Source organism: Rana temporaria, chromosome 11 (assembly GCF_905171775.1).
Source record: "Rana temporaria chromosome 11, aRanTem1.1, whole genome shotgun sequence".
Classification (NCBI taxonomy): Eukaryota; Metazoa; Chordata; class Amphibia; order Anura; family Ranidae; genus Rana; species Rana temporaria.
Genome location: NC_053499.1, coordinates 50,051,213 through 50,073,822, shown reverse-complemented (window position 1 = coordinate 50,073,822; position 22,610 = coordinate 50,051,213). Strand labels below are relative to the sequence as shown.

Genomic DNA, 22,610 nt, shown 5'->3' with positions numbered 1-22,610 from the left:
TTTCTGTTTTGTGGGGGTTTAGCTTTTTTTTGGAGGTGTGGTACTTAACTTTTGATCAGCTGAAAAACAGCCTGTTTCAGTTTATTCGTTATTTTCAATTAATTGAATGCTCAAAAAATGTTTTGTCTCACTCTCATTTCTTCTTGTTGCATGTTGCATGTTGAAGCTCTACTTGGAACCTTGTTAAGATCCAACAATGTAAAATATGATTTTTTGCCATTTTTCAAGTGGTCTTAAACTTTTGATCAGGACTGTATGACGTCCACCGGGGATAAGAGATCCCCTTTTTGGACGTCATATGATGGCGTGCGGTTTTGAAGTGGTTAGGAAGCATGGGCGGAAGTGAAGTTTTGACATCACTTCCACTCTGCTATGCTATGGGGAAGGGTGGGGGCCATCTTGGCCTCACTCGTATCCCTGTCGAGCAGGAGAGAGGACCCAATTGCCTCCGCCGCTGCCGACGGCTCCGGTAAGCGGCGGAGGACGTGGGAGAGTGGCAGGAGGGGGGGCCCTCTCCCGCTGATAACGGTGATCTCGCGGTGTATCCGCCACGGAGACCACCGTTATCGTTTACAAGACCGCTCACTGAAAAGATAGGTATCTCGGTTGTGGCAGCAGCTGCTGCCATTACCGAGATATCCATCTTTAAAAACAGGAAGTATATATACATGAGCGGGTCCTTAAGTGGTTTAGGTGAGGGCACTGAGAGAATGGTGGTGATCGGGAAGAAGTGGTTTAGAAGACCAATTGGTGTTGAAAGTCACAATTATTCACTTTTGATGTCTGTGTATATTTTATATTCACTTTTGATGAACTGTTATTATTTTGAACTGATTTAGTTACATGGAGCAACACTTGAGACATTATTTGTGGGAAATGACGGAACTTGTATGTTGTGACACATATTTGAGTGTTTGAGAATTGGTAGCACAGCACATATTTATTTTATTTTGACACTTGTTGATCTTGTACCAGTGTCGTTATAACTTTCTGTGCACTAAACTGAAATGCTGAGCGATGTTATCGGCTTTCCAACTTTTTTAGAAACAATGACAAATTTGCTCCTTTCAGAAGTACAGTGAGTGAGTGTTGTCTGCTTAGGGCAGGAAGTGTTTTACTGGCATTATTACCAGTAAAAAGAAAAAAAAAAGAAAATGAATAAAGCCTCCGCATTTAAGCTTTGGAAAGTAATGATACATTAGGAGTTAGATATGCTTTAACCATATTAAAAAATTACCCAGCCCTTCTGCACTTGATTAACAATTTTCAAGATTGTATAGGGGTTGTATGGAGAGTAATCTTGCATTTTAACATAAGAGCAATGTGACAGACCCAACTAGAACAGGGGCTAGTCTCTTGCCTATTGACTGTGGGCCCTGGCGTTTGGGGGGGGGGCGTCACAGACTCTGGGAACTGGAAGACCCAGGTACATATTTGGGGCCTCTATGTCCAAACCAGCATTTACTGCTTTAGACTGAGATTTTGAAAGCAAATGTTAATATAATCAGCTAAAGCAACCTGATGCTGGGGGTCTCCTGCTATATTATGTTTATTAAGATGTTATGTGTGTGTCTCTCCCTCCTAGGTTTGAATTCCCATTGTTAATTGAGTCACCTATTGTCTCTGTCAGTTGGTTAATGTGGTTGGAGGATCTTGTGATGGGATTAGCCTTGTGTCAACTTTAGCTTGTTATTTAACCCTTGTGTGATGTTTTTGGTAAATATTTGGTTTTATTGTTCATGTAGTAACTGACCTACTTTTGAAGTGTCTAAAACCTGTATTTCTATTCAATAAAGAGTTATTTCTCTGGTTCTACTTCAACATCTTGTCTGTAAATGCTTGGGGTAAAAGGGCTGGAATTGGGTCTCGGCCTCCTGGAATGGTTTGGAGGGCAGGAGGCACTGTTTGGCGGAAGCACCTAAGCGGGGTGCCAATCGTTCCGTCACAAGCAGCCATTTTTTAGGCTTTCCCCTCTGTTTTCACCTGGTGATCTGGCCAGTAACACACCTCCTGTATTAGAGCATCCCCACTCTGGATAAAGAAGCACAGGGGGCACCTTTGGACAGCAGCATTGTCAGTCTAGGGGTAGGGGTGTGTTAGATGCACTAACAGGTTTAGCTACATTAACAAACTGAACTTTGGCTAGCTCTTTGTATGCAGTTATAGCAACTTTTCTTTTGGTATAAATGTTTTGCATAAATAAATAAAAGCTAGTCATTATAACCATCCTTGTCAGTGTTAAATGGTTTATCTCAACCCTGTAGGTACTACATCAGCAGGACAACTTCTGTTTGAAAACAACAGTTTTTCTGGTCTGATCTCCAGGTAAAAATAAAAGAAAGAAAGCCTAAAAAAGAAATGAATGCAGCCACCACATTTAAGAAATGTTAAGCTGCAATATTATAAATGTTTTCTTTTGGGTTTAATACCACTTTAAATTTGCTACTGCTGCAAACATAAAACGGTTCAGATACCAAAAAAAAAAAACTGTATGTGGCTATAGTTAACTAAGATAAGCAGCTGTTTACTAAAAAAATTTGCATCACCGTAATTATCTTTCTCTTTTGATTAGTTGACACTTACCAGAGTGCTCCATTTTCATTGATTGTTTGGTCGTTTTCTACTGGCAATCCACCCACGTAACACGGGCAAGCAGACGCTGGAACACATTCATCATTGTCATTCTGATAAAAGCCTTTTTTACATGTGCAACCAGGTAATGGGTCAAAGTTAATGTTGCAGGTCGCATCATTGTCATTCAGAGAGCGGCAAGTGGGCTTACATGAAGTTATTGTGTAGCCATAAACCTGTTTTTCTGGACATATTGGTATAAACCTCTCTAAAATGTAAAAGGGATTTAAAAATACTTTGTTATTATGGGTTTAGTAAATACAATTCTAAAGGAAAGCAGTTTAAAAACAGTACTAGACAGGTTTTATCATCTAAATACTATATACACAATATCTTAAACTGGAATTAAACTCATTTCTTTTAAACACAGGTTGGGTTTTTATGACAGGAGAGCCCTAGTAGTCTTTTCTTTCATAAATGCTTCTCTTGGCCTGTCAGTTGCAATGTACACTGAGCAGTGCATGTGCAGCGCAGAGTACATTTATAGTACTGCTTTGTGCTGGGATTAAGTGACTCCGCTGCAAATGTATAGGCAGGGCTGCTGATAAGGCAGTACATCCAGCCCTCCTGTACTGGGCCCGAAACCCCATCAGTTCAGAAGGAGGGCTTGGCCAAGTTTAAAAATAACTTGTCAAGCTATTGCTAGACTTACCAGGCTTCACAAATGTGTTGCACAATTGCAGCAAGTCAGCATTGCACACTTCCAGATCAAATTTCTTTGCAAACATTCTGGAAGTCTGCTGCAAGTTCTGGTTCAAGCTTGACCTTGCAAGATTCTCTGAGGGTACCCGACGGGTCCTTGGCAGACAACCCACTAGCCTTGGGCAACAGCATGTACATCGATGGATTCTGAGTGATCCCAAAGGATGGTGTTACTTGGCCTCATTGGTTCTAATAATGGGAATTCTCGGGGACAGTGAAGGATGTCACTTGCTTGGAAAAGGACATGGCCTGGGCATGGTTCCCTTAAGGAACCAGAGGGGGTATTGATATGATGAACAGGCTAAATGATTACTTGGGAACCCCCTGGGTAACATGGGAATGGTTGGTTTCAAATGGTATTATTCCTGTGTGCCTATTTTGTTATGTGTGTATATCACAATGTGGAGAGGTCAGTCACTGCTGTGACTAAAAGAGGGCATTGTAGTAATTGGCATGGCATAAGGACCCCACTATAGTGATATGGGGTCATATATTATAGCTTGAACCCACTGGTTAAAGCAGGATTCCACCCTTGTTTCTTTTTTTTAAAGTCAGCAGCTACTAACACCGTACCTGCTGACTTTTAATAAGGACACTTACCTGTCCTAGGCGCCCGCAATGATGGGCCCCCCGACGGCGATCGCTTGGTCCTGGCGCCTCCATCCCGACTAAGGGAAACAGGCAGTGAAGACTTACGGCTTCACTGCCCGTTTCCTACTGCACATGTGCAACTCGCACGGCGCTTTGTGAATGGGCGATAAAAAAAAATCAGGGTGGAACTCCACTTTAAAGAAATTGACTAGTATTCTAAGTTGGGTTAAATCTTGTATTTTGAATACAAGATTTTGCAAGAGCATGCACAATTTGCAGGAGCAGCAGAATTTCTATTCTATTTGGAGCTTCTGATGTTGAAATGTCTGGGGTCCTTTTCCTGTGTACTGTCTAACAGATGTTAGGACAGGGAAGTGAAGCCTCGTGATTATGAGCTATAGAGGTCATGTGTTATTATTAATAACGAAACTGTCAGCCACCAAAACTAATGTCGGCCATCTTAAGAGTGGCAAAATATCTACTGTATAGTGATAAAATGTACACCCATTTTATTGACCACACCCTTTACCCCTTCTATGATTGGATGATGATGATGAGACTTTAAAAAGTCTACTTCCGCATATTATTAAACAGATTTCATTTTGAGCGCAACACTGTCTTGTCTTTTTTCCTGCGTTGGAAGAAATCTCTCAGTACTGATCCCATATGTTTTGGGTGTGGCAATTGGGTTATTGCTGGTCTGAGGGGGTAGAGGTACTACCTGTTCTAATTTTCCTACAGTTATGTTGTCACCACTGCAGCTTTGCTCTTGCTAGAGACTTTCCATGTAAATTTGCTACAATTTGGAAACGTGTCAACTAGAACTTGTGTTTCAAGTGCTCTGCAATAGAGATGAGCTTCATGTTCGAGTCGAACTCACGTTCGACTCGAAAATTGTATGTTCGACGAAATACGAACGTTACGGGCTGTTTGCGCCAAATTCGAGTGATGTATCACGGCCCATAATTCACTGCGGCATCGCAGTGCATTACTGGCTGATGATTGGCCAAGCATGCACTATGACCTGCATGCTTGGCCAATCACAGCTTGCAAAAAATGGAGAGCCATAATTGGCCAAAACCAGGGTGGCTTTGGTCAATTATGGCTATGGGGGTTTAGTACACGCCCCACACTATAAAAGGCTGCCTGCAGGTCGGCATTGTGTAGTGTGTAGGTTAAGAGAGAGAAGACAGAAAGAGAGAGAGAGTGTCATTTTTTGTAGGTAGATAGAGCAGGCAGGCTAGTCAGTTAAAGTTACAGTGTGTAGAGGATATATACCGTATTTATCGCAGTATAACGCGCTCCCGCGTATACCGCGCACCCCCAAAGTTGACCCGAATCCTGTGGAAAAAAAGTTTTTTTGTGGTTTTTGTACTTACAGTTTTGGTGTCTTGCACGGCGTCCATCGGCGGCCTCGTCGGGTCCGGCGTTCGCCTGCGGCTTCGGGTGTCCTCTTCGGCGGGTCCGGCGTCCTTCTGCGGCTTCGGGTGTCCTTCTGCGGCGGGTCCAGTGTCCTCTTCGGCGGGTCCGGTGTCCTCTTCGGCGGGTCCGGCGTCCTTCTGCGGCGTCCTCGCGTCCTCCCCGCTTGTTTCCCGCGCAGAGTTTGAATACTGCGCCGACATATACAGAGCGCAGTACACTCGTGTATTGTCGGCAATGCTCGGCTACACGCGCTGACGTCCTGTACGTCCAGGACGTGAGCGCGGAAGGAGCCAAGACTGCCCGACTATACCCGAGTGTACTGTGCTCGGTATATGTCGGCGCAGTATTCAAAACTCGGCGCGGGAAAACGGGTATCGGCGTATACCGCGCACCCGCGATTTTGCCCTGATTTTTAGGGCAAAAAAGTGTGCGGTATACGCCGATAAATACTGTATGTATCCGAGGTGTTGAGTATATATTTATACACTGTATAGTATAGCTAGATCCGCTCTTCCAAATTTACTGGCAGGCAGGTGATTGTGCTAGCTTCAGTATTCTCACGTAGTGTACTCCCTGTGTCCTCTGCATTGTGCACCTAAAGCTACGTGGTGTGTACCGCCCTCTGCAGTTTGCACCTAAAGCTACGTGGTGTGTACTGCCTGTGTCCTCTGAAGTTTGCACCTAAAGCTACGTGGTGTGTACTGCCCGTGTCCTCTGCAGTGTGCAGCTAAAGCTACGTGGTGTGTGTACTGTCTGTGTCCTCTGCAGTGTGCACCTAAAGCTACGTGGTGTGTGTACTGCCCGTGTCCTCTGCAGTGTTCACCTAAAGCTACGTGGTGTGTACTGCCTGTGTTCTCTGCAGTGTTCACCTAAAGCTACGTGGTGTGTACTGCCTGTGTTCTCTGCAGTGTGCACCTAAAGCTACGTGGTGTGTGTACTGCCCATGTCCTCTGCAGTGTGCACCTAAAGCTACGTGGTGTGTGTACTGCCTGTGTCCTCTGCAGTGTGCACCTAAAGCTACGTGGTGTGTGTATTGCCCATGTCCTCTGCAGTGTGCACCTAAAGCTACGTGGTGTGTACTGCCCGTGTCCTCTGCAGTTTGCACCTAAAGCTATGTGGTGTGTAAACTGCCTGTATCCTCTGCAGTGTGCACCTAAAGTTACGTGGTGTGTGTACTGCCTGTGTCCTCTGCAGTGTGCAGGCCCATTAGTATGTCTGGAAGGGCAACAAGGAGAGGCAGAGAGTCATGAGCCGATAAAAGAGGGAAAGCAGGCTCTGTGTCTAGAGGCAACACAGTGCTGGTCGTGGACACAGTGCATCCTCATCAGCACGTGGCCATGGGACACACTCGTCCTTTTTTTCGGCAGCTGGCCGCGTTGAGCCGCAACATGCAACATGCCGAAGACTTGGTAGAGTGGATGGCCAAGCCGTCCTCATCCTCCTCATCCTCTCTCACCCAGGCTCAGGCTACTTTGTCTGGCAAAGCAGCTGCCAAGGCTGCCTCTTTCCTCTGCTCAATGGCATCAGTCACTCCTTCCCTAGCCCCACCATGTCCTTCTGAGGAGTCCCCCAAACTGTTTTACCACAGTGTTGGGTACATGCTGCATGAGGATGCGCAGCGTTTTGAAGGCTCCGATGATGGTACACAGCTAGAGGAAGGCAGTAACGTGAGCCCAGAGAGAGGGGGTGCCCAAGAAGGACAGCAATCTGGCAGTCATGTTCCCCCAGCTGCAGCATACTGCCAGGTTTTCTACAGTGATGATTAGGGAAGGGAGGATGAGGTCACTGACTCTACGTGGGTGCCTGATAGGAGAGAGGAGGAGGAGGAGAAGGAGGCACAGCTCCAACAAGGCAGGATGCCCTCCAGGGGGCCAGCTTAAGGGCAGCACACCGACTGCATCACAACGCAGAGCTACGCATGTGAGGGCGCTGCTGTCTCTCAGCATTATTCCAAAAGTTCTTTGGTGTGGGCCTTTTTTGAGACCAGTGAATCAGATCGCACCGCTGCTATTTGCAACATATGTCTCAAGTGTATCTCGCGTGCCAAAACATCACGCGCTTGGGCACCACATGTTTGACCTGACATATGTCGACCTGCCATGCAGTTCGTTGGCAAGCATACCTCAAAGACCCACACCAAAGAACAAAGCGGACCTCCCCTTTCTCCTCATTAGCTGGGATCTCCAACCCCACTATACCCTCAGTCCTCTCTGAAGCCTGCACTTATAGGACTAAAGGTGTAGAATTAGGTGTGTCACAGCCAAGTACTTGCGGGCAATCTACTATCGGTACACCGATGGCAGATTGTACCAGGCAAATTTCCCTCCCCCAGCTGCTGCAGCGCCAAAAGAAGTTCTCTCCTAGCCATCCACATGCCCAGCGGTTGAATGCTAGCTTATCTAAATTGCTAGTACTTCAACTGCTGCCTTTTCAGTTGGTAGATTCTGCCCCCTTACGTGAGTTTGTGGAATGTGTGGTACCTCAGTGGCAAGTTCCCAAACGCCTTTTTTCTCACAAAAGGCGATTCCGACTCTCTACCGCCATGTGAAAGGCAATGTCCATGCCTCGCTGGACAGGGCGGTCAGTGGTAAGGTGCATATTACCGCTGACTCATGGTCCAGCAGGCATGGACAGGGACGTTACCTATCTTTCACGGCGAATTGGGTGACTCTGCTGGCAGCTGGGAAGGACACAGGACAAGGTACAGTATTGTTGGAGGTTGTTTCGCCACGCCTCCAAAATGCTACTACTGGTTGTGACACACCTCTCTCCTCCACCCTCTCCTCTTCTTCTTCTTCTGTGGCCTCTTCCTGTGCTGATGTGTCCTCGGAACCAGCGGTGCTCCGTAGGCGTTCAAGTGGCTACACAGTTACGCAGGCAAAGAGATGCCATGCGGAGCTTGAGCTGGTGTGCTTGGGGGACAGGAGCCACACTGGGCCAGAGGTTCTGTCAACTCTGCAGGGGCAGCCTCAGAGGTGGTTGATGCCACACCAGCTTAAGCCAGGAATGGTGGTTTGCGACAATGGCACCAACCTCCTCTCCGCCCTGCGACAGGGACAACTGACCCATGTGCCCTGTTTTGCTCATGTCTTTAACTTGGTGGTGCAGCGGTTCTTGGGCAGGTACCCGGGCTTACAGGATGTCCTGAAGCAGGCCAGGAAAGTCTGTGTGCATTTCCCGAAGGTCATATAATGCCAGTGCTTGGCTGGCAGACCTCCAAAAGGAATACAACCTGCCCAAGAACCGCCTAATCTGTGACATGACCACCAGGTGGAACTCTACGTTGGCCATGTTGAAGCGGCTGCACACGCAGCAGAGGGCCATCAATCAGTATCTGTGCCAATATGGCAGCAGGACAGGGTCAGGGGAGCTTGTTTTTTTTTCCCCACGCCAGTGGGCCATGATCAGGGATGCGTGCACTGTCCTGTCACCATTTGAGGAGGCCACAAGGATGGTGAGCAGTGACAGTGCATGCATCAGAGACTGATCAGAGACTTTCCCTCTTATTCACCTGTTGGAGCACACGCTGGAATAATGGACAGGGCCCTTGAGGCAGAACAGAGGGAGGAAGAGGAGGACTTCCTTACCTCTCAATGCCCCCTTTATTTATTGTTCCTGCTTGCCCACCTATCACACAGGAAGAGGATGAGGAGGAGGATTGTGTCAGCATGGAGGTGGAGTCTAGCACTCAGCATCAGCAGCAGTCTTCAGGGGATCAATTACAGTACCAAGGAACCCATGGACTTGTATGTGGCTGGGACGAGGTGGCTGCGGATCATGTCGTCCTCAGTGACCCAGAGGACTCCGCACCGAATGCCTCAGCAAACCTACGTTGTATGGCCTTTCTGATCCTGCAAAGCCTGTGGAAGGATCCTCGTATTCGTGCTATCAAGGAGAGGGATCATTACTGGCTGGCAACCCTCCTTGATCCACATTACAAGAGTAAGGTTGCAGACCTTATCTTGCCGGCACAGAGGGAGCAGAAGATGAAACACCTTCGGGAGGCCTTGCAGAAAGGTCTGTGCAACGCATTCCCAGATACTGGGAGGTTACAAAATCCTGGTCCTGGACAACGTGTTGCTGAGGCTTCGGTCAGTCACAGAAGAAGCGGTGGAGAAGGTGGCCGTCTGAGCGATGCGGTTCCAGCAACCATCGCCAGCGTCTGTTTTACATGGTGTGGGAATACCTAGGGGCAAGATCAGACTTGGACACCTTTCCCACAAAAAATCCTCTGGCTTACTGCTTCTTGAGGATGGATCACTGGCCAGAGCTTGCACAGTACGCAATTGAGCTACTGGCTTGTCCTGCATCCAGCGTTCTTTCAGAACGCACATTCAGTGCTACTGGAGGTTTTGTAACTGATCACAGGGTGCGCCTCTCCACCGACTCGGTCGATCGACTGACCTTCATAAAAATGAATCAGGCTTGGATCACCACCAGCTACCAAGCACCTGATGCTGATGTAACTGAGTAATTTTTTTTGAAATGTCAGATCCCTTCAAGACTGCCTATGCTGATGCTGAGTGACTATCCTGTTATGCTGAGTGACTATCCTTTTCCTCCTCAATGATCATGCTGATAGCTTGTAATAACATTTTTGGTTTTTGGCACCAGCACCAGTGCCTAAGGCCCAATTTTTCTGCCCCTGTTTAACAGGGGCGTAGAATTACAATTTTTGATGCAATACTTTGCAGCGGGTTCATTCCTGCGCCCCAACTAGAGTATCTGTGAGGGGTTGCAGTGTTGTGGCACCAGCACCACCAACAAAGGCCCAATTTTTCTGCCCCTGTTTGTAACGTCACACCAATAACTTTCCACTAAGTACAACTATAGTTGCTTCTTTCCAAGTCAACTCTCTTTGTTTCCTCCTTCTTCCTGAATATCCTCTCACTTCCTGCAGCCTTGCTCTCCACGGTGGTTGCGGAGGTGCGCCACCTAGTGGTACTTCCTGGTTCGCTCCTGTGCGGCCTATTTAAACTCCCAGCACTGACAGAATGGTGTTCCTCTATTGCTGACAGTACGCCACTGTCAGCTGGGCCTCCAGACTCACCTAATCTAAGCTCCAGCTTCCTGAACTGGACCACCAGGACTCCTTGTTCGCTACAGCTCACAGCAACCAGGTCCAGGCTCACAGGATGCTCATCCTTGCCCAGCTACCTGCAACTGCAAGTACTCTGCTATAGAAACCAATTGCTAAACGCTGATCTCCATACTTGCTACTTTGTTTCCAAGTTCATGTTTACTGCTATGCTGCCAAATGCTATGGAGTTCTACTAAAGTCTCAACTATAGCTCTCATATTAAAGTTCATTGCTATAGACATCAATTACTATGCTTTGCTCTCCATGCTTGTCGCTTTGCTTTCAAGCCTGTGTTCGTTACTGACCTCTAGTGTGCAGTCCCAGTACTGCGGCTACACCTATCCCAATACCTGTTCTATACCATTAATACCAAGATTTACTTTAATGATGCTTATGCTGGAATAAGCACTATTTACTTTACTGAGGCTGTGATGATAGAACCCAAACTCTTAACTGAGTTAAGAGTAAAACCTGGGTTCGAACCTGAGAAGTCTCCGCAGTTGCGATCCATAAACCTGAATCTAATTTGGCGTATTGTTACACTGTTTAACAGGGGCGTGTAATTACAATTCTTGATCTAATATTTCACAGCAGGGCCCATTCCTGCGCCCACCAAAAGTAACTGTGATGACTTAGGCCTCGTACACACGACGGGCGAGAAACATCGTTTTCCTCGACAAGTTCCTTGTTAGGCTTGTCAAGGAACTCGACAAGCTTGCTTTGCGTACACACTGTCAAGACAAAATCTCCTCGTTCTCAAACGCGGTGACATACAACGGCAGACAAAGTTCGATTCCACTGGCACAACTCTTGGGGCTGGTTTTGCTAATCTCATGTGTTTGCGTGTTAAAGGATCACTAAAGGATTTTTTTTTTTAGCTAAATAGCTTCCTTTACCTTACTGCAGTACTGGTTTCATTGCTCGTTTTTGCTTTGATGTTGCTGTAAAACTGCTCTGATCTCCACACTTCCTGCTTGTCTATTTCCTTATAACCATCATACTGGGAGCTTTTCACTGTCGTCTAAGCTGTCATTACTGTGTGTCTAAAACTTAACAGAACCAATCAGATTCATTTTAAAAACAAAACACTGCCCTGGATTTGTTTGTTTTTGTTTTGTGTGTCTCTTTAGCTCACAGGAACATGAAATCAGTTTAAAAGTGAAACTAAACTGCAGGCACATTATATGATTGATTTTTTATCTATTTGTAATCATTTTTAAAAGGAATCAGTTAACTTGTATGTCTCTATACCCTGTAAACAGTCATTTTAGCAAAAAAAATGTTTTCCTTTAGTGACCCTTTAAGTAAAAGTTTGTTAAGAGACAATTTGCACTTTTCAGTCTGTTACAGCGTGACAAATGTGTTATCTTCATTACAAATGCTACTTTTACTCCTGTCTCATACTTTATTCTGAGCATGCACGGGTTCCTTAGCATACACACGCTCGAGTTTCTCGTCGAAAACCAGCCAGACGAGGAACTCGACGAGCAAATTCAGACTCCCGTCGAGGAAAAAGAGAACTTTCTCTCTTTTTTTCTCGTCGAGTTCCTTGACAGTTTCCTCGATAAAAACCTTCACACGACCGGTTTCCTCAGCAAAAAAGCTCTCCCACCAAGTTTCTTGATGGATTCTGCCAAGGAAACCGGTCGTGTGTACGAGGCCTCACAGTGTTGTGGCACCAGTGCCAGCACCAAAGGCCAATTTTTTTCTACCACTGTTCAACAATGCCATGTAATTACAGTTCTTAATATAATAGATCACACAGCAGGCCCACCAAGACTAACTGTGATGCCACGTACACACGATCATTTTTCAGCATGTTGAAAAAACAAAGTTTTTCATTAAAACGACGTTGCCCACACACCATAGTTTTTAAAAAATGATCTAGCAAAGCACGGTGACGTACAATACGTACAACGGCACTATAAAGGGGAAGTTCCATTCGCCTTTGGGCTGCTTTAGCTGATTCCGTGTTAGTAAAAGACAATTCACGCTTTTTTGTCTGTTACAGCGTGATGAATGTGCTTACTCCATTATGAACGGTAGTTTAACCAGAACGAGCGCTCCCATCTCATAACTTGCTCCTGAGCATGAGCGGGTATTTGACATCGTTTTAGCCCACACACGATCATTTTTTACAACCCGAAAAACGACATTGTTTAAAACGACGTTAAAAAATGCAGCATGTTCGAATTTTTTTTTTTTGTCGTTTTTCAGAACCGTAAAAATGATGTGAAGCCCACACACGATCATTCAAAATGATTTTTTTAAAAAACAACGTTTTTTTCATGCCGAAAAATGATCGTGTGTACGCGGCATCAGGGCTTACAGTGTTGTGGCAACACCAACTCCTAGGGAGTATATACTTATGCAGAGTATATACGGCAGGCCCCTACTTTCAAACATTCAACTTACAAATAGTGTTGAGCAGAATATGCCATATTCGATTTCGCGATATATCTCGAATATATATTCGCATATTCGAGATATATTCGCTAAATTCGAATATTCGTGATATTTTATCTAAATTAAATGATTGCGATTTTTCGCTATTGCGAATGCGAAAATAATTGCGATTTTTTGATAACTGCGGTAGGAGCACTCTGATTGGCTCAGAATATTCGTGATATTTTATCGAAATATCGCAACATGCGAATGCGATATTTATTGTGCAATTTCGAGAAATGCTGGAGGAGCGCTCTGATTGGCTCAGAATATTCGTGATATTTTATCGAAATATCGCAACATGCGAATGCGATATTTATTGCGCAATTTCGACAAATGCTGTAGGAGCACTCTGATTGGCTCAGAATATTCGTGATATTTTACAATACAAAATAATTGCGAATATTCGGCAAATGCGGAAGGAGCACTCTGATTGGCTCAGAATATTCTTGATATTTTACAATACAAAATAATTGCGAATATTCGGCAAATGCGGAAGGAGCACTCTGATTGGCTCAGAATATTCTTGATATTTTACAATACAAAATAATTGCGAATATTCGGCAAATGCGGAAGGAGCACTCTGATTGGCTCAGAATATTCGTGATATTTTACAATACAAAATAAAAAGTGTTTTGCATTGGTGGTGATTCTTTACTCTATCCATCTGTCACAGCCATTTGTCAATCAAACACCTTGAAGATTGAACACGTTCATGCTGTATGCTTTGGACTTTTTTTCACTTCACATATCAAAGACATTTTTATGAAAGATTATTTTTCTATTATTGGGACTATATTTCTTCTTATTTGTTTCACTGTGTATTTCACAAGTTATTTGCGCTTGCTTATTTTATAATTTGCCCACATGTCTTGTCACTAGACATATTTTTTATTCTTGTAGAGCGACTCCATTTTCTGTCTTGTATTAATTTATGTTGTATAACATTTTTGAGTTGCTGCTGTATTCTCCCCTTTTTTAAGGTATGCGCAATTTTTTCCTTCTTACAAAAAAAAATAATATCAAACATACAAATATTCATAACATACACATACACAAAGCCCCCCCCCCTTTTGCATCAGAGACAATCAGAGTTCTCCTACCACAGTTATCGAAAATTCGCAATCATTTTCGCATTCGCAATAGCGAAAAATCGCAATTTTTTTTTTTCAATTTGGCAACATAAAAGGATCGCCTCAGCTTAGCTACTCGGCCCAGGGTCTCTAATCATACCAGCAATGCTTTTAGACGTCGATAGGATGTGATCTGTTTTAAAAATCAAATTGAAAAAATGCGAATATTCGGAATTGCGAATATTCACCGCGAAATTCGAAATATAGCGCGATTTCTCGAATATGCTATATTCGAGTCGAATATTCGCAATGCGAATATTCGTGAGCAACACTACTTACAAACGACTCATACTTGCAAACGGAAGGAGACAACAGGAAGTGAGAGGAAATCCACCCCTAGGAAGGGAAATTCTCTTCTATAAGAGCTGTCTCCTGTCCACTGATGCTTTATCACCAATCCTTGTTTCACTAAAAACCCCAAATTTTCAAAAAATCATTTGTCATTGGGACAGAAAGTGAATTTAAATCTTCTGAACAGATGCACACAGACAGCAAAACAAATGTTACAGGGGTGATAACCCTTCATGTTTTTTAGAAAAGCTTAAAAAATGATTTTATGGCTGGAGCTACACTTTAACCACTTGAGACCCGCGCTATTGACAAAAGACGTCAACAGCGCGGCTCTCAGGTGCCAACTGGACGTCTTTGGACGTCATTTAAAAGCATTACCCGCGCGCGCCACTGGGGGGCGCGCAGCGGGTAAACACTGTCCCGGCGCATAGCTGGGAAGCCGATGCGCGTACCTGGCGGCCGTGATGTCCGCCGGGTACACGCGATCATCGGTAAGACAGCAGGGACCTGTGTCTCTTGTACATAGAGACACAGCATCGGTCACCTCCACCAGTCTCCCCCCTCCCCCCACACAGTTAGAACACACCTAGGAGGGGGCGCATGCGCGGCGCTGATCGGGATGGACGCTTGAGGTTGTAGCTCCGCTCCACTCGGGACCTAGATCACCGCTGGAGGGCTAATAACGATCAGCTTTTTGCTCCAATTTAACACCCCTCTAGCCGCAACTCAGTAGTGCATGCCGCCAAAGAAAAAAAAGTCCCAGGGCCCGGCTCAGCACACCTTGACACACTATCTCCTCCGTGCCCGGGAGCAGGACAGCATGTCACAAGATGGCGCCGACGCGGATCCAGGCCTGCCAGGCACACCGCAACGGACCTCACCAGTCCTTCCTCCCTCAGTGTGGCAGTTGGAAGCAAACCGTGAGTACCAATCGGGGTTATCCAAGGCAGACCTGGATGCTAGTCTGGAATCAATGTATGAAAAACTAGCCACGAAGTTCCAGACAGAACTTCACAAAACCTCACATACGCTCTCCCAGGAGATCGCGGCCCTTGGCTCCAGGACTGACCTCCTTGAAACCAAACATGACGAGCTGGCACTAGCTTACGGGGACCTCAGTAGAGAATATGATTCTCTGTCTGCAGCATTTGTCCAGATGCAATCCCAAATTGAGGACCTGGACAATAGAAACAGGCGCCATAACCTACGCCTACGTGGGGTCCCTGAAACAGAACTAGAACTCATTCCCACGGTCATCAAGCTATTTAAATCACTGCTGCCAAATTGTGACTCTGCTGCATTTACATGCGATCGCATCCACAGAGCTCTTAGACCAAAGCCACCCCCGGATAAGCCTCCAAGGGATATAGTTCTTTGTATGAAGGACTTCCTTATTAAAGAAGAGATCCTAAGAGCAGCTCGCATGAAACAACGGATTGTGTTGGATGAGAATGTAATTCAGATCTATCCGGACATTTCACCTGCTACCCTTGATAGACGCAGAGGCCTGAAGGAAGTTACAACGATCCTTCAAACTGCCAGGATTCGCTACAAGTGGGGATTTCCCTTCAAGCTCACTATCCCCCACAATGGCACGACATACACCGCAATGTCCCTGCTGGAAGGACAAGAGATCCTCGTGAAGCTAGGCCTCCTGGATGCTGCAATGATCCGCCGTCCCCCCTCCACACCTAGACCTGCTCCAATCTGGCAAACACCTCCACCTCGTAGGGATAGAAGGAGGATCAGATACGACCCTGGTGACAGAAATCTTAACTAGCCAACTACAGACGCCCTAAACTGGGTTTCTCTACGTTTATTCTACGGCAACTACTACATTGATGATGGAACTATTTTTTCTTTTCGGATATTTTGTTTTTTCGTTTGGTTTTTTTTTTTCCATTTAATTGAAAAGATTTCCATCATTCCAAAGGCTCCCCCTCTGGTATTCGTCCCTTGGAGCCGCGTCATGCTCTCCCCACCCAGCTAAATTTGTGACCGTTCACCCCTTGAACTAGTGATTGCGCAGTTCTCTTTCGCTAGTTAGGACCTGCTGGGTTCGAGACCTAGCTGTCTCGTTTTGTTTTGATTTTCTTATTATCAGGTTGTGTCCTTATCTACCTGATCCGATGCATATGTTCTGCACTCTATTTTTCTATGATTTCTTTTGTTTTATGTTTTTACGATGTTGTTTTTCAGGCAAGTCTTACTTTTATTCAGGTCAATGGTTTACTATGGATATGATGGGTGTCCCTTATCAACAAGGTTTGCGTAATGTACAAATGTATACTCTAATAGATGTTCCTTGCCTTTTTTTCACTGTGATTCTGCTGGTGGGTGGGGTGACTCCCCTGTCAGTTGGTAATTTGGGAAGGAAACTAGTTGGATCTTTTACCTTAGGCCACTTATCCCTGCTTATAGACCACACTCCCCTTTCTCATGCCAGTTACATGTGTGTCACATAATGTGAAGGGCTTTAACTCCCCGGTAAAACGCTGTAAGGCCTTTGACATGTACAAATCCTTAGGAGCCAAAATTCTCCTTATTCAGGAGACTCACTTTGCCCAATCCTCCCATCCTAGATTCTTCCACAGACAATTCCCACAGGCCTTTTACTCGCTTCACTCCTCTAAGTCTAGGGGCGCTGCCATTCTCTTGCACTCTTCCTTTCCTATGGAGGTTGGGCAGGTTGTTAGAGACCCGGAGAGTAGATATGTAATAATTAAAGGGCGGGTAAATAACAAAGAATTAACTATCGCATGTGTTTATGCCCCTAATGATGCCCCCGTTTCTTTTTTCAACTCCTTTTTTGCAGTCCTGACACAACACCAGTCCCCACACATGATAGTAGGAGGAGATTTCAACATGGTTGCCAATGCTAACCTGGACAGGTGCACCACCGCGAGCCATGCTAAGGCTTTTCCTAAGACCCTGGTAAGACGCCTTTTTGACCACCAATTGGTGGACGCATGGAGAGCGCATAATGTAGGGGTTAAAGAGTTCACTTTTTACTCTCATCCCCACAATAGCTCTGCCAGATTAGACTATGTCTATGCTTCACCAGTTCTCTTGGCCAACTCCTCATCCTCCTCGATTCACCCCTGCGTTTGGTCAGACCACCAAGTGGTTTCTTTTACCATGAAGTTCATCGGCTTAGCCCCGGCCCCATACACCTGGAGGCTTAATGAAGCACTCCTATCAGATGTGGTTGTTGAGTCTGATGTTCAGGGGGCCATAGTAGAATATTTTGCTCAGAATGCCATTCCCGACACTCCATTTCCTACAGTCTGGACAGCCCATAAAGCTGTAATCAGGGGGAAACTCATAGGAATTGCCTCAGCACGCAACAAACAGAATAGACACAAAATCCTATCACTTTCGGCGGAATTAGACCTTCTTTATAAGAAGGCTGATTTGTTACACTTAGACTCTACCCGACAGATAATAGAACAAAAGCGCCTAGAACTAGATGTTTTGCTCTCAGATAAAGTGGAGAAGGCTTTGAGATGGTCTAGGGCGCGTTTTCTGCTTCATAGTAACACGGCCTCCTCCATGTTTGCTAGAAAATTGAATCAGCAGACGCGCCCCCCCACATGTCTATAAGCTAGATGTCGGGTCAGGTCAGACCTCTTCTCACCCGCAAGAAGTGCTTAGGCACTTCACACAGTTTTATTCTTCTCTCTTAGCAGCAAGGCCCTCAGAGCCCTCAGACCTAGACGATCCCTGGTTCAACTCCATCCCGATCCCCTCCCTATCTTCGGCTCAACGTGATAAACTAAATGTGCCTGTTACAGTCGAAGAGGTCCTCGGGGTTATTAAGTCTCTAAAGTCAGGTTCCGCCCCAGGTCCCGACGGTTTTTCGTCAATATACTATAAAAAGTTTGCGGAACCACTTTCCCCCAGATTGGTCCATCTTTTTAATTTGATTCTGCAAGGTGGTAATTTCCCCGAAGAAATGTTGCTTGCCAACATGTCCCTGATCCCCAAGCCAAATAAAAACCATGCTCTCCCCCAAAACTATAGGCCTATCTCAGTTATAAATAACGACCTAAAAATTTTTTCTAGAATCATGGCAGATAGGCTTGCAGGAGTAATTTCGTCCCTTATCTCACCTTTCCAATCAGGTTTTAGCCCCCATAGGCTTATCACGGATAATATACGCCTAGCAACGAACGTTATCCAGGATGCCAACCTGTTTTCCCGGAAGCTTTTTCTGTTGGGCCTGGACATACATAAGGCCTTCGATAGTGTCTCCTGTAACTATCTAGCCACACTTTTGCCCCGTATGGGTTTTCAAGGGGAGTTTTTTCACGCTTTCCAGGCACTATACCAAAGCCCAAAAACACGTATACGTATCCCAGGGTGTAGCTCAGAATTTTTTGGCTTGGGTAGAGGTACACGACAAGGGTGTCCGCTTTCCCCCCTTATTTTTGCGATGGCCCTCGAACCCCTCGCTATAGCCATTCTAAATAATCCAGATATACGAGGGTATACAAAAGGAACTGCCAATTATAAATTCTGCATGTATGCAGATGACGTCCTAATGTTTGTCACCAACCCCCTACTTACCTTGCCCCCTTTGTTGTCCACTTTGTCGGACTTTGCGAGGATCTCCGGTCTCTCAGTCAATGTTGCAAAATCAGTGGTCTTACCAGTTGGCTTCTCCCCTGAGGAGATAGACCATTTAAAGCGTAGTTTTGCGTTCTCCTGGAGGACAGACTCTATTTCATATCTGGGCATCGAACTGACCGGAGATCACCGCAAACTCTTCCATGCAAATTACCCCAGGATGTTTACTAAACTAAAGGCTCTGTTGAAGCTCTGGTCCCCTTTACACATCACTTTTCTTGGCAGAATCACGGCCCTAAAGATGACAATCTTGCCCAAGCTCCTTTATCTGTTCCGCTCCCTTCCAGTTAGGCTCTCTAAATCCCTTTTATTAGATTTCCAGTCCCACTTGAATAAATTTATATGGCAAGGCAAACCCCCAAGATTCTCCAGGGAAGTTCTTTATCGACCAATGGCAGGGGGAGGTCTGGGAGTCCCTCAGGTTTGGCTATACTATCTATCTAGCAGGTTCACTCAACAGGCGCAGTGGAATATAGCCAATTCCAGAGTCCCCTGGGTCAGATTTGAGGAAGAGTCAATTTCCCCCTATTTCCTCCCGGGCCTGCTATGGTCCTCTAATAGATCATGGCCAGGGCTGCTCTCAAAAAATTCCATTGTGGAGGAGGGTTTGAGACTTTGGCTTGATTATAAGGATAAGTTCAAGCTGTGTTCGGACGGACCTCGGGGTGCTTCATTTTTTGGAGACCCGAGATTCCCTTCGGCTTTTGACCATCCTGAAGTGTTTGAGATTTGGAGAGACTGTGGCCTGACTCGGCTGAAGGACTTTTTGATGGGATCCGCCTTTGTCTCTTTCTCTCAACTACAATTGCTCTACCCCTTGCCCACTAGGGAATTCTACCATTTCCTACAGATAAGACATTTTTTCCAGCAGAATTACCCCCTTCAAGATTCGACCATGAGCTCCCTTTTTGAAGACATTTGTTATGCATCTCCCAGACAAAAAGGCCTTATAGCAATGGTTTATCGATTCTTGGAGTCAGTGTCAGAACCGAATCTAGTGAAATATAGGGAGGACTGGCAGCGAGAACTTAATCTAGATAAGGATGCTTTGGACTGGGTCAGAGGCTGGCAAAATATGCGCAAATGTACTAAGTCCCTGACAGTTAGGGAAACAGCAATTAAGCTCATGACAAGATGGTATTACACCCCTCTCCGCCTTAGCAGAATCTTTCCTCAAGCTCCATCTACCTGCTTCAGGGGCTGTCCCCAGCAGGGCTCATTTTTCCATCTATTCTGGGAGTGTGAGCAGCTGCTGCCTACATGGAAGGCCGTATTAGAAATGATTGATAAGCTGGTGGGGGAACATGTAGTTCTGACATTCAAGCACTGTTTATTGTTCCAGGACATTGAAGACACCCCCAAGCATATGGTTAGGTTGATCCACGCTATCTGTATAGCTGTTCACTGGGCAATTGCCCTTCATTGGAAAAAACCAATAGTCCCCTTCTCACCCATAGTAACTAGAGTTGATCAGATGATGCTCTCTGAAAAGATTTTCCACACACTGCACGATACAATCCCAATCTATGACGCTAAGTGGAACCCTTGGTTTCTTTATAGACTCCAGACGTAAGTGACCCTGAAATGTTCCATGTTTTGCCTTTTTATTTTCTTTAATTGACTGTTTTGTTTTTCTTTTCTATGATCGGTATATTTTCATACTCACTTCTAGTTTGGCTGAGGCCATATTTGTTGAATAGGTATGATGTATATTGCGCTTAATTGCTAAACCTCCTCCCAGGGACCTGGGATGGACCATGTGTAAATCTCTCTTTCTGTCATTATGGATGTGTACTTCTTATCCTGTATGTATGATTTCTACTACACGTACCGATTGCTGTATTAGCTTTTTCTATGCCTGTCGGTGTTTCACCGGTTTATATTTCAATAAATACTTTTTGAAAACAAAAAGAACACACCTAGGATACACATTTAACCCTTTCCTCACCCCTAGTGTTAACCCCTTCACTGCCAGTCACAATTATACAGTAATTGGTGCATTTTTATAGCACTGATCGCTGTATAAATGTGAATGGCGCCAAATTTGTGTCAAAAGTGTCCGATACGTCCGTCGCAATATCGTCCCAATAAAAATCGCAGATCGCCGCCATTACTAGTAAAAACAAAAATAATAAAAAAAAATCATAATTCTGTCCCCTATTTTGTAGGCGCTATAACTTTTGTGCAAACCAGTCGCTTATTGCGATTTTTTTTTTTTTTTTTTTACAAAAATACGTCGAAATACGTATCGGCCTTAACTGAGAAAAAAAATAGTTTTTTGAAAAAAAATTGGGATATTTATTATAGCAACAAGTAAAAATATATATATTTTTTTAAATTGTCGCTCTTTTTTTGTTTATAGCGCAAAAAATAAAAACCGCAGAGGTGATCAAATACCACCAAAATAAAGCTCTATTTGTGGGAAAAAAAAGGACGTCAATTTTGTTTGGGAGCCACGTCGCACGACCGCGCAAATGTCAGTTAAAGCGACGCAGTGCCGTAAGCTGAAATTTCGCCTGGGAACGAAGGGGGTTTATGTGCCCAGTAAGCAAGTGGTTAAAAAAGTACCAGTTCACAATTACAAATATATTCTACTTAACAGTCCCTGTCTTGTTTGCACCGCCTATATACTGCGGTTCAAAATATATAGGGCCAAAGGGTCTTGTAATGACCTGGGGGGAGTTGGGGGAAACCCATGCTATTTTTCTCAATGATTTTCATCCATATTGCAGGGACCAGACATTACATTTAACCCGCAAGCAGTTTTAAATTACTTTTTTCTTACAGTAATCTCATTTTGTGCAGGGACAGTTCTGAACACATGCCACTTCACAGGCATACTATAGACACCCAGCAGGTACGATATTTAAAGGAATTTTTTTTTTTTTCACTTTAAGCATCATTAAAATCACTGCTCCAGAAAAAACAACCGTTTTTAAAACTTTTTTTTCATTGATACATGTTCCCTGGGGCAAGACCCGGGTTCTCAAACCCGTTTTACGACAATAACTTGCATTTTAGGCTTTAAAATTAGCACTTTTGAATTCGAACGTTCGAGTCCTATAGACGTCAATGGGGTTCTAAATGTTCGGGCAAACGTTCGGTCCGTTCGAAGGTTCTGGTGCGAACCGAACGGGGGGGGGGGGGGGTGTTCGGCTCATCCCTACTCTGCAAGTGTACAACTTGTCAGTGAAAATGTGCAGCAAGTTAAAAGACTTACAATTCAACACTGCCACAAATTTGTGGCAAGTTATCCTTGCTATCTGGGCTACTATCTGGTCCCCTGTGTGCCCCCCCCCACAGCGCTTCTGGCTTCCCTCCTCTCCTGCCAGCAGCTGCTGCGGGCACACTGTAGTATTGTCTCTGGATGGAGAGCTGGGGGGTGTAAATACATTGCAGGGTGCTTTCAGAGCAGTGCTATTCACCTGAATGGGTCATGTTTGATGGGGGTTTCATTTCTGCCATGGCTGCGAAGCATTGCATCACAGCCGACCATTTTAGTGAATATATCATTTGATATTTTTGGAGGGGGGGACCTGTCAGGTAGGCTGTGTGGGGACCATGATTTCTAACAGCAGCCCTGTGTGCAGGAGGGATGTCACTCTGGCCTGGGTGAACCAGGACACACGTCCGCTCTCCTCCCCTTCTTGCTATGACTCGGAAAGCGACGTCTATGACATCACTTC

At 45.2% G+C, this 22,610-nt stretch overlaps 1 protein-coding gene across 1 annotated transcript in view; it reads right to left on the bottom strand.

Moving 5' to 3' along the window:
* LOC120916795 overlaps positions 1 to 22,610 on the bottom strand; it is a 191,478-nt gene that overhangs the window by 57,122 nt on the left and 111,746 nt on the right. The gene's annotated exons all lie outside the window — the stretch shown is intronic.